We start from the raw sequence: 17326 nt of genomic DNA on the forward strand, positions 1-17326 counted from the left end.
ATGCTGTCCCGTGGCCTCAGAGACGTCTGCTGATGACACCCAGATGGCCCGCAGCCTGCAGCCTTCCCTGAGCTCACGGGTCTAACTGCCCACCGGAGACCTCCCTTCCATCGCTCCAGACACCATCCGGGTGTACCCAGGCCGTCCTCCTGCTTCTTCCCATCTCAGTTAAGGAAAACTCTATTTTCCAAAAATGTTCTCTTCTCTGACGTACCCCACATCCACGCCAACCAAATCCTATCAGCCCCGCCTTGAAAATATGCCCAGAATCTGATGCTTCTCACCCCACCCCCTTATCCAAGTCACCTGCCACTCCCCAGGTTGAGTGCAGGGACCCCCTCTCACCGGTATCCCTGCCTCCCCACTCCCCCATCCAAACAGCAGCCCCAGAGATGACGGTAGAATGAGGTCAGGCCACATCCCTCCTCCACCCTCACGGGCTCCCCCAGTGGCCTCGTTGTGCCCCCACCTTCCTGGGACCTCGTCCCTTTCTTCTCCATCGGCCCACTCTGCCCAGCCGGGTGGGGCCTCCTGGCTGCTCTCACCCGCTCCAGGGCGTGTGCTCTGAGGTGCCTCCGCCTGGAATAGCCTTGCCCACATATCCACGAGGTGCTCTCCACCTCCTTCAGGTTCAAGCTTCAGCGTCAGCTTCCTAGGAGGCTTCCCTGACCTCCTTATTTCAAACCTGGCATGCCCGTCCTGCACACCTCACCCTCTTCCCTCCTTAATCTCCCCCATACACTTGTCACCACGTGACGTGCTGTATGTCTCAGTTATGCATTTATTTTATTTTGTCCCCTGCACCAGAAGGTGAGCTCCACAGGGCAGGATCTCCCGTTCCTTCCCACGCTCTTCATTCTGATGCTGTCCCGTGGCCTTGGAGGCTTGCTGACTTGTTCACTGCTATGTCTGCCTCCTGGAACAGCATCTGGAACAGAGTAACCGGGCACTCAACAAATGTGTGTGGAATGAATGAACCTGTACCCCTTCACCACTGGGAATGCTCACAATACTTTTTCTTTATATTGGCTTTTTCATTCCAATAGATGTATTTTATTTTATTTTATTTTTGCAGTAATATTGGTTTATAACATTATATAAATTTCAGGTGTACATTCGTTATATATTTCGATTTCTGTGTAGATTACATCATGTTCACCAACCACTGAACATAGGTGCCTGTATCTTTATGCATTAGTGTTTTCAAGTTCTTTGGATAAATACCCAGCAGTGGAATAGCTGGATTGTATGGTAGTTCTATTCTTAGTTTTCTGAGGAATCTCCATACTGTTTTCCATAGTGGCTGCACCAGTTTGCACTCCCACCAGCAGTGTATGAGGGTTCCTGTCTCCCCACATCCTCGCCAACACTTGTTGTTTCCTGTCTTGTTAATTACAGCCATTCTGACAGGAGTGAGGTGATATCTCCTTGTAAGTTTTGATTTGCATTTCCCTGATAGCTAATGATGTTGAGCATCTTTTCATGTGCCTGTTGGCCATCCGTATATCTTCTTTGGAGAAATGTCTGTTCAGATCTTTTGCCCATTTTTTAATTGGGTTGTTAGTTTTTTGTTGTTGAGATATAAGAGTTCTTTGTATATTTTGGATATTAACCCCTTATCAGATGTATGGTTTGCAAATACCTTCTCCCAATTGTCAGGTTGTCTTTTCGTTTTGTTGATGGTTTCCTTTGCTGTGCAGAAGCTTTTTAGTTTGATGTAGTCCCATTTGTTTGTTTTTTCTATTGTTTCCCTTGCCTGGTCAGACATGGTACTTGAAACTATGCTGCTAAGACTGATGTCAAAGAGCGTACTGCCTATGTTTTCTTTTTTTTTTAAAGATTGGCACCTGAGCTAACATTTGTTGCCAATCTTCCTTTTTTTTTCTTCTTCTTCTTCTCCACAAAGCCCCCCAGTACATACCTGTATATTCTAGTTGTGGGTCCTTCTAGTTGTGTTATGTGGGACTCCACATCAGTATAGCCTGATGAGTGGTGCCACATCCACACCCGCGATCCAAACCGGCAAAACCCTGGGCCGCCAAAGCGGAGCGCGTGAACTTAACCACTCAGCCACAGGGCCGGCCCCCTATGTTTTCTGCTAGAAGTTTAATGGTTTCAGGTCTTACATTCAAGTCTTTAATCCATTTTGAGTTAATTTTTGTGTATGGTGTAAGATAATGGTCTATTTTCATTCTTTTGCATGTGGCTGTCCAGCTTTCCCAACACCAATTATTTTTATTTTTTATTTTTTAAAGATTTTATTTTTTCCTCTTTCTCCCCAAAGCCCCCCAGTACATAGTTGTATATTCTTCGTTGTGGGTCCTCCTAGTTGTGGCATGTGGGATGCTGCCTCAGCGTGGTTTGATGAGCAGTGCCATGTCCACGCCCAGGATTCGAACCAACGAAACACTGGGCCGCCTGCAGCGGAGCGCGCAAACCTAACCACTGGGCCACGGGGCCAGCCCCCCAACGCCATTTATTGAAGGGACTTTCCTTTCTCCATTGTATGTTCTTGGCTCCCTTGTCAAAACTTAGCTGTCCATAGATGTGTGGGTTTATTTCTGGGCTCTCAAACTGTGCGTCTGCTTTTGTGCCAGTACCATTCTGTTTTGGTTACCATGGCTTTGTAGTATATTTTGAAATCAGGGAATGTGATACCTCCAGCTTTGTTCTTTTTTCTCAGGATTCCTTTGAGTATTCGGGGTCTTTTGTTGTCCAATAAATGTATTTTAAGAGGAAACAGTATTACTGCCCTGGATGGAACCCTGCTGCCACTCACCTGGAATAGAAGCAACTGTAAAAATGAGAATGAAACAACATTCTAAAGCTCTGGGGGGTGCCATTGCCCCCCTAAGGGCTGAGCCGCTCCGCCTTCTCCTTGTTAACAAGTGAGATTCACCAGGCAGAGAGAGGGCTTAAGGACAGGCCGGCCCCGTGGCCGAGCGGTTAAGTTTGCGTGCTCCGCTTCGGCAGCCCAGGGTTTCACTGGTTCGGATCCTGGGCGCAGACTTAACGCCACTCGTCGGGCCACGTGAGGCAGCGTCCCACTGCCACAACTAGAAGGACCCGCAACTGAAATATATACAACTATGTACGGGGGGCTTTGGGGAGAAGAAGGAAAAATAAAATCTTTAAAAAAACAACAACAAAAAAGGCAGGCCAGCACCCAGAAAAGACCTGCCTCCAGACCTAAGCAGAAAGATTAAAAGAGAATTGAGAAGGAAATGGCTTTGGGATGGGAGGCCTCTCTTGGGCTGTGGCCGGCCCCACAAGCCCTTCCTGGCCATCCCGGGGGGAAAACTGCCTCCTTGCAGCCCGTCTAATCTCACAACAACCTCTGAGGTCGGGCTGTCATCATCTCCACCTTACAGAGGAAGCTGAGGCTAAATGCCTTCTAGTCTGACCCGGCCTGGCTGCCGGGGGAGCCGGGCTGGGGGTGGGGGCATGGAGGAAGAGGGTGGGGATGGAAGAGCCCACATGCCAGCCCTGCTCTGGCCTCAGTTTACCCTTCTGTAAAGTGCTGCCCGGGAAGCACAGCCCAGCTGCCCTGGGTCTCTTGTAGGAGTCTGGGAGAGAGATGTGTCATCTTCCTTCTGTGCGGGCTCTGGGTGTTTTCTCGTGTTTTCTCTTTCTTCTGGGCCAGGAGTGCGGAGTGTGTAGGGTTCAGTGGTGTCTCACCACCACGTGAGGAGAGGCCCCGTGGAGCCCAGTGCCCACCCCCAGGGGAGGCCGAGCGGCAAGACACACGTGGAGCCTCTCTGTCGCTCTGGGCCTGAGCTGACTGGCCTCAGGCTTCCACACTAAACAGTTTGGTTTAACCAGATGAACCGGATTCTTTTCTCTGTGTACAGAGAAGAGCCCTGACTGAGAGACCCTATCAGTACAGACACTTTCTGTTCCACCAATAAGCAAGTTTGAGCCTCTCCCATCTTAAGAAAAAGTACAGAAAACCAAAAAGGAAAATGAAACCTGCCCCTCCACCCTGTGACCTCCAATCCTCTCCTCCCTTCAGCCAGATTCCTCAGAGCAGTGCCTCCACTCTCGCTGTCTCCGGTCCTTCCCTTCCCAGGCCCCTCTGCCCTTTGTCATCTGTTCCCCGTCCCCTGCTGAGGATGGGCCCTTGCCCGTGTCGTGGTGACCTGCTTGTGGCCAAGTCCTGTCAACATGAGATTAACAAAACCACAGACTGAAAGAATTTACTGTAAACTTATGAGCTTAAAAATATAGAAGAATTTCCAACTTCGCTTCTGACAAGCGGCCACAGTGGCCTCTGGTTCACCCACCCCCAAGCCTCATGGGCACCCCAGCACCAAGACTTTGGTCTCTAAGACCGTCTCCACTGAAGGAGACCAGGATTCCTTGCAGCATAAAAACAAAATTAGAATGGTCCAGAATGTCCTGTTGTGGCCCGGAAGTATGGCCACCCTCAAAAATATTAGGGGAGCAGAAGACAATGGAACAATCAAATCTTCCCCAGCACTAGCCAAGCCGTAATACTACGAGCATCAAAAATCATTAACTGAGGGGCTGTCCAGTGGCGCAGAGGTTAAGTTCATATGTTCCGCTTTGGAGGCCCGGGGTTCGTCGGTTCGGATCCCGGGTGCGGACATGGCACCACTTGAGAAGCCATGCTGTGGCAGGCGTCCCACATATAAAGTAGAGGAAGACAGGCACGGATGTTAGCTCGGGGCCAGTCTTCCTCAGTGAAAAGAGGAGGATTGGCAGCAGATGTGAGCTCAGGGCTAATCTTCCTCAAAAAACAAAAGAAAATCATTAATTGAAATAATTATAGTTAATTTGAATAAATTCACTCTTTGAAAGGCTATGGCTGTAATGAAACTCAAATGAGAAAAGTTAATATAAAGCAGTCAAAGACAGTTGTAATATAAGAAAGATGACAGCCATATGACTTGGTTGAATTTTTATGGAGCTTAGTAAGTTGGGATGTGTTGGTCTGTGTATTTCGTTTCCTTTATTGTTGTTAACAAGTTAGGGAGACATATTTGCTTTATCTGTGTCATCAGAAAAGAATAAACTTGGAGCCCTGGGCTGGAGGCCTGGAGAGGCAGGAGCTGCACCAAGGACAGGGACAGACTTGTGGGCACTGGTGGCCACACAGGACCGCTGGTGGACGAGGCTCCCCCAGGGACACAGCATGGGGGTCCCCCCAGTTGTCCAGGAGGAGGGTCCCCAGAGAATGTCCAAAATGATTAACTGGCCAAGCGTCACCCCAGCAGAGGCAGCGACGCCCTGCGTCCCAGCCAAGGACGAAGGTCAAATGTCCAGATCCCGCGACCTCGGCTTGTCTCAGGAGAGGGTGTCCAAATTCCATCCCTGGAGCTCTAGGGAGAAACCAAAACAAGTCCAACAGAATCCCCAAGAAGAAATGAAAGCAGGGATGGAAATGCTGCCCAGGGCCTTGACGCTGTAGGAGCGTTTTAAGTACAAACGTTATGACAGTGTTATCTTGCAATTGCAGTTTAGATTGTTGACAGGGATTCGCTGAATCACGTTTGTCGTCAAGGTTGGAGTACTCAAGAAAAATTGCATTCGTAAGTTTCGTTTATGAGACAGAAGAGCTTCAGGGAAGGAAGGCCACGTTGCACTGGCCGTCCTCCCCAGGGGCAGAGTACTCTTGAAGTAACAGCTCCATCCGCAAACAGAGTGGGGGTCATTTGGCAGTTGACCATGAACTCTCTGTGACCTTGGCCTCCTGCCCCTCTGACCGGTCATCCTCTGGTGGACTCTTTGCTCTCAACCCACCCCTCCCACACTGGAGTCCCTGGGCCCTTTTCCAGGCCCTCTGCCCTCACCTTGCCTGTTGCCTGGGTGTCTCGTGCACGTGTGGTCTGGCCTCCATTCCCACCCTGACCTCCTTGCACAGCTGAGCCCTTGTCCAGTCCACGAAGGAGCTGCAGGGACCCAGAGCCAACGTCTGTTCAACCTCTTGAAATGGCAGCATCGACCCTCTTGTGCGCCGTCCCCTCCTTGCCCCCCTCACCCAGTTAACCACCAAGTCCTGTGGATTTCACCTCCTCAGTCTCCCAAACACGCCTTCTCTCCATCCCCCTACAGCGGCCCTCAGCCAGCCGTCAATCCATCCCTCAGTCCTTTTTGAGCACTCACAATGTCTGAGGTCCTAGAAACACAGATGAACACAAGAGGGACAAGGGCCTGCCACATGGAGCTTGAGCCAGCGCTTGTCAAGCTTCACTGTGCACACGGTTCCCGGGCGACTGGCTAAAATGCAGGATCTGATGCTGCAGGTCTGGGCTGGGGCCTATGATTCTGCATTTCTGGGAGGCTCCCAGGCGCTGCTCCTGCTGGTCCCAGACCCACTCTTTGAGTAGAAGGTCCTAGAGTACACAGGGGTTTTGAGTCTTGCCAAACTGGATGAGCAGAGGGCCCAGGGAGAGGGGTCTTTTGACCCAGTTGAAGTTCAGTCGTTCTTCAGGGCAAATGCAACAGACTCTGGCTTCTTTCATCAAATCCTCTTACCCTGGATAGTGCACTTCCCCCTTCTCAGCTGGATCTGGGAGTTTCCCATGATGCTTAGTGAGCCTCTTGCTTCCTGAGCTTGGTAATTAAGATGCCCAAGGCTGTCACCCCGTCTCTGGGGAAGAAAACAAACACCCTTGTCTCCAACCCCCTTATTTCTCCAGCCCCAGCCCCCCAAAGGGTTTTGACCTGGTTGGCTCTTTGCCCCATCCCCAGCAGCTCCTGACTGGTCTGCTTCTAGAATATCTCGTCCAATTTTTCTTTCTGAACTTTGCAGGCCCCCAGGGCTGAGGATGATGTCCAGCGTCTTTCCACTGCCCTCCAAAGCCCACCTTCCTGGGCACCCCCACCTTCAGTGGCCCTCGCTCCTGCCTTCCAGCCCGGGGTTCACAGGTTCACGCCAACCAAGAGGACACATCCTTTCCCTCCTACTTCTCCACCTTCCTCCTGCTGAGTCCTCAGCCTTAGAATGTCCTTCCCGACTCCTGGACTGACCCGCCTACCTTCTTAACTGGATTTTTACAGTGTTTACATCATTTAATTCCGATGCAAACTTAGGAGGAACATATTATTTTGACTATTTTATAGATGACAAATCTGAGGCTCAGAGAGGCTGGATCACTTATCTCAAGTCACACAGTGGGGAAGGCATTAAGTGGGGATTAGAGCTGAGCCTTCAATCTAGCCTTCCCTCAGGCCATCCGAGGTTTGTTTGCTAACATTTCCTTGTGATCAGTACTTTGATGGAGGGGAATACAAGGTGTGATGTGATCCCAGGGGAGGGTCATCCTTCAGTTGTGTGCTGGAGCCAACTCCTGTCAGCTAGAGAGCCTATGGTGAGCTTCTCTTCCCAACTTGTGTTCAGTGACTTCACATTGGTAGCATGAAATTGGCCATGGTGGGAGTATCTACACCATGGAAACTGGCAAATGCCACAAATCAGGGCTTCCTTCCCGGGAGGGTGAGGGGTCAAATGTTTGCCAGCATGCCGCTGCAGCCCCTGCAGCTCTGGAGACGGGGAAAGCATCCTGGAGGAGATGACGTCCGAGCTGAGCCTGGCGGGGTGGGTGGGCGGTGGGTGGGTGGGCAAGCGTTGCTTTCACCCAGAATGATCTAGCTGCCTTCCTAAGTCCCACATGGGGTGACGAGAGCACACGGTCTATTCTAGAAAGGAAGCAATCCATTTCAGAGGAGAAGGATGCTAGGAGAGGTGAAGGGATTCTAGTTGGAGGATGGAGCATACGAGGGTTGTGTAACCTTGTGTTATGACGCAGGAGAAGTGGTTTAGACTTCATCCTGCACACACCTGGGGGCTGGCGACGGTTTGCATGCAGGGGAGGGACATAAAAGAATGTTTTGGGGGAAGACGGCCCTGGTAGCAGGGAGAAGGAGTAGAGGATAGCTGGAGGGGCCGATGAGGAGGCCGCTGAGACAGCCCAGAGAAGAGATGCTGAGGGCTGCCCTAATGCAGTGGCTGGGGCGGCTGGGGGCGAGCTGGTCAGCTGCAAGCTCCGTAAACCTGATGACTGACAGGTGCTGTGGGGCAGAGAGAGGCAAGCATCTGGAGGGAAGCTTAGATTTCTGGCTTGGGCACCACGATGCCAGTCACCTGAGGTAGGAAACCTGGGCTGTGGATTGGTTTTGGGGAAAACATGGCAAATTCAAGTTGGACAGTTTGAGATGTGTTTGAGGCACCCGTGGGACATCCAGGTGGGAGGGCAAAGGCAGATGGACATTGGAGCTAGAGCTCCAAGGACAGACTTAGGTTGCAGACACCCAGTTAAAGGTCATTGGCTTATAGTGACGGACACCTGGACAGAGCCCAGAGGGGCACCAGGGTTAAAAGGCATGTCAGGAAGTCAGCCAGGTATTCACCTTCAGGGTGGTGGGGGTTTTTCTCTTAAAAAAAAAGAAATAGAACTTCTGGTTTCCCATCCAGCCCATAGGAGGTTGAAAGCCATCACTCCCATTCTCACAACAAGAAAAAAACTGAACAAATCGGAAATCAACAGCTCTTCTCAGATCCATCAGAGAATTGAGGTCACAGGGCAAAGGTCACCAGTTACCCAAAAACTGGAGAAAGAGGGTGGGTGCAGAGAATCACGGCTGCCCAGGAGCACAAGTCTGCAGCTGGAGCCAGTGCTGGTGGAAACACTGTGGTTGACAGCTGCTGGAGGCTCAGAGTAGGTTAGCTGGAGAGTTGAAAACTTCAGGGGCCCCACACTTTCATGATGCACTTTGCGTAGGGAGAGAAGAAGACTAACCATGTTGAAATACATCATAAGTGATGTGGGGTCAGTGAGCCGAGGAGTCGAAAGAAAGATTTCTTAGACTCTTAAGATCTGGCAGTAGTGCTCTTTTATTTAGAGAATAGGATAGCATGGGGACAGGACCCATGGGCAGTCAGAGCTTCTGCTGCCACCGCTTCTGCTGCCCCCGCTGGCAGGGGGACAGGACTCATGGGCAGGCAGAGCTGGTGCGTGGGGACAGGGCCCACGGGCAGTCAGAGCTCCTGCTGCTGCCCCGAGTTGAGGGTTAGGGCTAATTTTATAAGGCATGGGTATGTGAGTCATTTCTTTACAAGACAAAGGAAAGAACATGAAAAAAAGTTAAAATGGTATCAGTGCAGGTGGGGTCTGGTCATTGGGTGATCCCATGACTTTTAGACAAGAATCAAATTGGACTAAGTAAAGGTTAGAAAGGTTAGAAGCCACCCCTCCTAAATGAGTTACATGAGATTGCCAGACAGCAACCAACTTAAGTTCTTGCCTTCCCCATTAAGAGTTTCTAGGGACAAGGTCATCTCTCTTCTTCTTCCTGGTACAGAGAGGGAGGCACCTTTACAGATAGAGATTTACCTTACAAATGTAAATGTGTCCCAACAAGGGCAAGTTCCATTCCCCAGAGCCTCCTTCCCTGTCCCTGTTATCAAAAGCAATCAGCCCCAAACAGTCCCAATGCCAAAGAGACACATGCTGGGGTGGCCAATTTCAGGTCCCTACAAGGTCATCCCCCCTTCCTTCACAAATGCAAATGTCTCTCAAAAGGGCAAGCAAAATTCCAGTCCTCGGAGCCTGCTTCTCATCTGCAGTTTTTTAAAATTAACCAGCCTAAAATCCTCATCAATAAGCATTCTGTTCTTCTTTCTATTCTCCGTAATGTAGGGGAAGTAAAAATTTTCCTCTTGCCTCTTAGGGTTTCCAGCTGGGACTGACATATGACAGATCAACAAGAGAAAAACATATGAATTTTATTTACATACACAGGAACCCTCACAAGAAAAATGAAGACCCAAAGAAGTGACAAGGCCCACGTGCTTATTTTTGGTTTTTTTGAGGAAGATTAGCCCTGAGCTAACATCTGCTGCCAATCCTCCTCTTTTTGCTGAGGAAGACTGGCCCAGAGCTAACATCCGTGCCCATCTTCCTCTACTTTTTTACATGTGGGACGTCTACCACAGCATGGCGTGCCAAGCGGTGCAGATGTCCGCACCTGGGATCCGAACTGGCAAACCTCGGGCTGCCAAAGTGGAACGTGCACACTTAACTGCTGTGCCACTGGGCTGGCCCCCTTTTTTTTTTTTTTTTTTTAATTGGCACCCGAGCTAACAACTGTTGCCAATCTTTTTTTTTTTTTTTGCTTTTTCTCCCCAAATCCCCCCAGCACATAGTTGTATATTTTAATTGTGCATCCTTCTAGTTGTGGCATGTGGGATGATGAGGATTTTTAGGCTGCTTAATTTTAAAACGGTTTATGATGAGGATTTTAGGCTGGTTACTTTTAAAACTACAGATGAGAAGCAGGCTCCGAGGACTGGAATTTTGCTTGCCCTTTTGAGACATTTGCACTTGTGAAGGAAGGGGGGATGACCTTGTAGGGACCTGAAATTGGCCACCCCAGGATATGTCTCTTGGGCATCAGGATTGTTTTGGGCTGATTGCTTTCGATAACAGGGACAGGGAAGGAGGCTCTGGGGAATGGAACTTGCCCTTGTTGGGACACATTTACATTTGTAAGGTAAATCTCTATCTGTAAAGGTGCCTTCTCTGTACCAGGAAGAAGAGGAGAGATGACCTTGTCCCTAGAAGCTCTTAATGGGGAAGGCAAGAACTTAAGTTGGTTGCTGTCTGGCAATCTCATGTAACTGGTTTAGGGTGGTGGCGTCTAACCTTTCTAACCTTTACTTAATCCGATTGCTTCTTGTCTAAAAGTCATGGGATCACCCAATGACCAGACCCCACCTGCACTGATACCATTTTAACTTTTTTTCATGTTCTTTCCTTTGTCTTGTAAAGAGATGAATCATATACCTATGCCTTAAATTTAGCCCTAACCCTCAACTCGGGGCAGCAGCAGGAGCTCTGCCTGCCTATGGGTCCTGTCCCCATGCTATTCCACACTATTCTCTAAATAAAAGAGCACTACTGCCAGATCTTGAGAGTCTAAGAAATCTTTCTTTCGACTCCTCGGCTCACCGACCCTGCATCATGGGACACCGCCTCAATGTGGCCTGACAAGTGGTGCCATGTCCACACCCAGGATCCGAACCAGCAAAACCGTGGGCCAGTGAAGTGGAGCGTGGGAACTCAACCACTTGGCCACGGGGCTGGCCTCCCAAGTGCTTATGTACTAGGTTGAAGGGAGAGTAGCTATTGTGGAAAACTAAAATATATGGGGAGACTATAGGGAGATAAGAGTTGTTCTAACAAGATCCGTTTGTACTGATTCCTCTTGGCCTTATCTCCTCATCTCTGGTGATAAGATGCTTCTTCCCTCTTGGCCTTATCTCCTCATCTCTGGTGATAAGATGCTTCTTCCTCCTTGCGCAGAGAAGGCACATTTCACATGGGAATTTTATCTCCTGCTCTCAGAAAGAAAGAGGAAGGGCCCAGTGTCCTCTTTTTGCATCTGTTGTTTTTCAAATGCCTTTAACTCAAAATAATCAATATGCCAAAGTAGCATACTTAGAGGGTGGGGATGTCCTGAACCCCCCCTGAGCCACAAAGTCCAGCCCATACAGGCAAGGACTTCACCAGAGCTCTATCCCACCTGAGAAAGGGAAATTAGCCAACCCCACCCCTTCTGACCTTCTGGTCTTACATAAGGAGAAAAAAATGGCTAAGAAACTCCCCTGAAGGTCACAGCCCAGGGACTCTGGCCCACTCAAAACGACAACAACAGAAACCATGGAGATTTAATTATGAGATTATAGGACATTTCCCCTCCATAACCTTCCAAAACAGAAAGCAACCGGCCCAGATAGTTTTACTGATGAATTCCACCAAAAATCTGAGGAAGAAATGACACTAATTCTCTATGATCTCTTCCTGAAAACAGAAGCAGAGGAAACACTTTCAAACATTCTATGAGGCCAGCATGACTCTAATGCCAAAAACGGATAAAGATATTCCAAGAAAGGGAAACTGTGGACCAATATCTCTCACAAACATCGATGCAAAAATCTTCAACAAAATGTTAGCAAATTGAATCCAACAATGCATAAAAGGATTATACACCACGACCAAGTGGAATTTACTCCATGCAAGGCTGGTTCAACACTTGAAAATCAATTAATGTGATCCATCACATCAACAGGCTAAAGAAGAAAAATCACGTGATCATATCGACAGATGCAGAGAAAGCCTTTGATAAAAATCCAACACCCGCTCAGCAAACTAACATGGGGTGACCTTCCTCAACTTGATCAAGAATATCTCCTTTCTGCTGAATTTTCTGTAAACTTACTTCTCTAAAGAATAAAGTCTGCCTCTCCAGAGGCAGCTGCTGCAAGCAGATTCTCTGTATTCTTCTAGCAATAATCTTTAGAGATACAAGCATATCTATCCTTAAAATGCATGCACACACACATGCATACACACCCACACACACTCTCACGGTAGCATTTTGGGTGCACTGTTCTGCACCTTCCTTTTTCCTTTAACAATATGCCTTTGAGGTTTTTCCATGGCAGAGCAGCCAAGCCTCTCTCAACCAGCTATTTTCTCACTTGGCCCAATGAGGGGACACAGCTGATACCTCTCCAGATGCCCAGGAGACCAGCTGAGTCACCATCTTAGTCCTCCTGTGGAACTGGCCGAGACAGCTGCCTGTTCCCTCCTATGTGTTGCTGCACAGTATCTCCTGCATGGCTACGGCTATTTATGGTCTGTCCCCTATTGCTGGACCTTTTTTATCCTTTTTTTTTTTTTTGGCAAGGAGGGGGCGCCTATTCCGAACAGTGCTGCAATTAAAATATTTGTGCCTACTAAGTCAGCCAGGGTTCAGCCCACCTCTGCTCTGTAGCAGCTACTTGATCTTGGGCATGTTCCATGACCCCTCTGTGCCTTGCTTTGCTTTCATTCATTCTTTCTTGTTTGCTAACGTAAACAGTCCCGTCCTTTAAAATGCACTGAGCAGGGCTTCATCCCTTACCCCAAAAGTTCTGCCCTGGGCTGTTGTTATTGTCTTTTCTAAATGTTCTGCAATTTGGATTTTGATTTCCTTTTCTTCCCAAGTGTTGTTTAAGGGGGTTTAAAATTTTCCAGGTGATAGGACCTTTGGGGAATTTGTTTATTTTACTGTCTCTTATAGGCTGAATTTTGTCCCCCCGAAATCCATGTGCTGAAGTCCTAACCCCTCGGACCTCAGGATGTGACTGTGTTCGGAGACGGGGCCTTTAAAGGGGTGATTAAGGTAGAAGGGAGTCATACATGTGGGTCCTACACCAATGTGACTTATAAGAAGAGAGTCAGACACAGACACACAGAGAGACGACCATGTGAGGACACCGGGAGAAGATGGCCATCCACAAGCCGAGAGAGGCCTCCGAAGAAACCAACCCTGCTGACACCTTGGTCTTGAACTTCCAGCCTCCAGGAGGGTGAGAAAATAAAGTGCCATTGTTTACGCCTCCCGGTCTGCAGGACTTTGTTCTGGAAGCCCCAGCTGACTCCACACCGTCTTACGGTGTCTTGTCACATCTGCTCAGAGGGCGTGACCTATCCTGCCTCTCCTTGAGGGCCTTTGTCACCCGCTAGTGTGTAGAGTGGCTGGCTGGGAATGGCCCACCGGTGCCTGAAAGGACGCTGTGTTCTGTTTTCAGGCTAGAGAATTCAATCATCTCAATTAAATCAGCCTGATTGTGTTATTTCCGCCTTCCATATTGTTACTCCTTATTTTTATTTCTTGTTTTTCTTCTCGTCCTGTCACGGGAGGTAATTAAAGTCTGAAGGCGAAGAGACAAGGCATCTGACCCAAAAACTTCCAGTGTCCAAGGGTGTGAAATGCACAAACTCACCGCAGTGGAAAACCTTGTTCAGAGATGAGGGGAGTGAGCGGCCAGGACCCCTGACCCGCTCGGGCGCGACGGGAGGAACAGGGATCCTTGCTCCGGCAAAGGGCTCAGCTCCTTCGTTATCCAACATGGCAGCCGAGACGGGGGCCCTTCTCGTCCGCCCACGTCCTGCCTCGCTGTCACAGTGTATAGTCCTTCTCTACAGCCCTTTTAGCCAGACTCCTACGTTTACGTGGATGCAGTGCTCACTAAATTCCCCCATTCACGCCTTGGTTGTTGAAGCCCGTCTTCTACCTGTTTCTTCAAGAAGGGACCATGGAACCATACTCCCCGCTTTCTGCTTAAAAATACTTGTCTGCGGACTTGCCACTTGAAAATCAATCAGGCAGCCTATGGAAGCCCCGGGACCTACTTTCTCTGCCCGAGGACAGCGTAAGGCCAGTCCCGCACCGAGTGCTGCTGTGGAAATTCTGAGGTGACCCTCATGAGTGACATTACCTTTTTGCCTGGATGTTCAAAGAATTCTTTCCTTAAAGTTCAGTAACTTTACTACGATGATCATTCTGCATCCATTTTTTTCTGGGATATAATGTGCCCTTTCTTTTGTGAAATTTAATTTTTATTTTTATCTAAGTTATGCATGTACGTAGTTTAAAATCAATTAGTCCTATAAGACTTATAATTTAAAATACCAGCCCTCTGCCGTTGGGGACCCCCTCCTCCGTATTGCTTCCCAAAGGCAGACACTTCTAGCTGTTTCCTTTGATATTTAGCTCTGTGGTACACACTGTTGGGCAGCTGCCCCAGCCGCCATCTCTAACTCTCTTTCCTTTCACAACACTCCAGTTAGGGTGGCCAGGTGGCCAGTAGACACAGAGAGAAGTCTGCTGTCAGCTTCCTGAGATATTTTCTTTCCTGATACAGATGCTGCCTCTACCCTTTCTTCCTGCTGAAATATGGATGTGGTAGCTTGAGCTGCAGCTGCCATTTTGTAACCATGAGGTATCAAGCGTAAAGAAAAAACAAAGAGAATCTCAAGACATTGGCTCTCACGGCATCGAGCCTCTGAACTAATCCTAGAAGCTTTCTACCTCCAGAATTCTTATTACGTGAGGCAGAGAAAAAGTCTAAGCCTGTGAGATTGGGGTTTGTGGTTTTGTGATTATAGTTTTTACGGGCCAAGGTCTTTCTAATGATACATCCTCCACAAATTTAAATTATAAGCATATACTGCCATTTCTTAATTTTTTTCAGTTACAGATAATTTCTGGAAGTTTCAGGTTTAGCTCTCATCCCCCAACACCTGGTTTCCCTTCCCCCACCCACTTGACCTCTGCTCCCCTCGTCATCGGTGGCTTCTGCCCGGCTTCTTCACGTCCTGTCCTGTGTAGATTCAGAAATCTGCAAATACCTGGGGAAAGAGGGAGGCTGTGGGCTCAGCTCTCCTCCTCTCCCCTCTCTCTGCGATCCTGACCCTTGAGCCTCTAAATTTTGCTCACCACCCTCACAATATGTCGAAAGCTTTGCTGCCTTCTCTGTAGCCCTCTGCCAGGTCATTTGTCCCCACTGTCCCAATCCCCAGCTTCTTGTCCCAGCCCCAAGTGGGCAGATGGCCAGAGGGAAAGTCTGCCCTGGAGGGTGGTGCCCCCTCTTCAGGACTGTGTCCCCTCAAATTTGATCCCTTCGGTAGCTTTCAACACTGTCAAGCAGATTGCTTGTGTGTTTTGGTTTGGTTTGGCTGAGTATCCACCTGCTTTTCCAGATCCCGGATCTCGCTGGGATCATCGGTCCATCACAAACTCCTCCGCCAGAGCTAGAAACAGAAATCTCCATCGAACTGCTTTTCAACTTGATGCCCAGCCACTGTCACCGCCATCCTCGGCGGTGTCTGAGTTTTGCTGGGCTCTGCAGCTTCTGGGCTTGGCCCACGTCAGTTTAGGGTTCATCTTTCCTGGGTCTCTCAGCTGAGTTAGTCTCATCGTCTGCCTTCCAGCTACCAAAGTGTCATCCTCTCCTTTCCTATTCTTTCTTTCTTGAGGATTTATGCCTTTAAAAATATCCCTTTGGGGCCAGCCCAGTGGTGTACTGGTTGAGTTTACGTGCTCCACTTCAGTGGCCGGGGCTTCACAGGTTTGGATCCCGGGCGTGAATATACACACGGCTTATCAAGCCATGCTGTGGCAGCATCCCACATGCAAAATACAGGAAGACTGACATAGATGTTAGCTCAGGGCCAATCTTCCTCACCAAAAAAAACCTCCACCAAACCTCTTTTGTGTCATTTTGGTTGAATTTTGGAAGAAAGTGGAGGTGGTTCTTCAATATATGAGCTCAATCTCTGTCGGCCTGTGTGGGACGGACTATCATCCCGTTTTACAGATAAAGAAACTGAGCCCCGCAGAGGTCGCCTGACCCTCCTGAGGTCAGCGCACCAGATGTTGGACTTGGCCCCAGATCCACCTGCCTCCCTCTTTCCAGTTCCCTCTGTAGCCCCTGGTTGTGACGCATTGGTTGACCAACCCGGCAGAATGTCAAGCTGCTTGCCTCGCTGGAGCCTCTGGAGGACACGGAGACAGTGACAGCTGGCGTGCCAGGGCCTGTGCAGCCTGTGCAGGTCTATGCATGTGGTGTCACTGCACAGAGCTTGCTCTGACGGGCGCAGCCCAGGCTTGGGGGCACAGCCTCCTGGGCTGAGTGCTGCTCCAGCCCAGGGCTGACCGTGTGGCCCTCTGGAGCCCTGGGGGGCACTGCCAGCCCTCCTGCGTGCATCGTTGGAGGAAGTGCCTGAGGTGACACAGACAGAGCGCCTAGCACATATTGGACATCTGTCACCTTCTTCCCTGGTGGTCCTCTGGACTCTGGGACAGCGGCTTTCGAACTGGGAGAATGCGCCAGAATCCCCAGGGGCGCTGGTTAAAACCCAGATAGCTGGGCCCCATCCCCAGAGCTTCTGGTTCAGTAGGTCTGGGGCGGGGCCTGAGACTCTGCATTTCCAACAGTTCCCAGGTGATGCTGACGCTGCTGGTCCGGGGACCCCACTTTGAGAACCACTGAGAGGACCTCCTGATTTGCACCAGGGTCAGCAGCCTGGAGTCGGGCAGTGCTGGGCTCTGGCCTCAGTAGCACCCCCACAGCCCACGCAGACGCTGAGGCCACCCCAGAAAGCTAGAACAGAGGGCAGGGTGAATTCTTCTTTCTGAAGACGGTGAGGGGAGCCCAGAGGGCTGGCAGCCTCCCCCCGGGGCCTGAAGCCTGCTCTGCCCTGACCCCCTGACCCCCGCACCCCGCGGTTCCTGGACCTCTTCTGCCGAGAGTGCTGCTGCCCTGGAAGACGAGTGGCAGGTGGACGCAGTTCCAGGGCACGCCCCCCGCCAGGGCAGCTCTGGGCTGGAGGCTGAAACGTGGGTCGTGTCCCAGCTCTGCCTTCTCGATGTGGGGACGGCAGTGGGGCAGCCCCCAGGTGCTTCTTGGGGGGAGCTCTGGCTGTCTGCCCCGCCTCTCCTCCATCTGCTCCCCGTGTGGGCCTGACTACAT

The sequence above is a fragment of the Equus przewalskii genome, chromosome 29 (assembly GCF_037783145.1).
Source record: "Equus przewalskii isolate Varuska chromosome 29, EquPr2, whole genome shotgun sequence".
Lineage (NCBI taxonomy): Eukaryota > Metazoa > Chordata > Mammalia > Perissodactyla > Equidae > Equus > Equus przewalskii.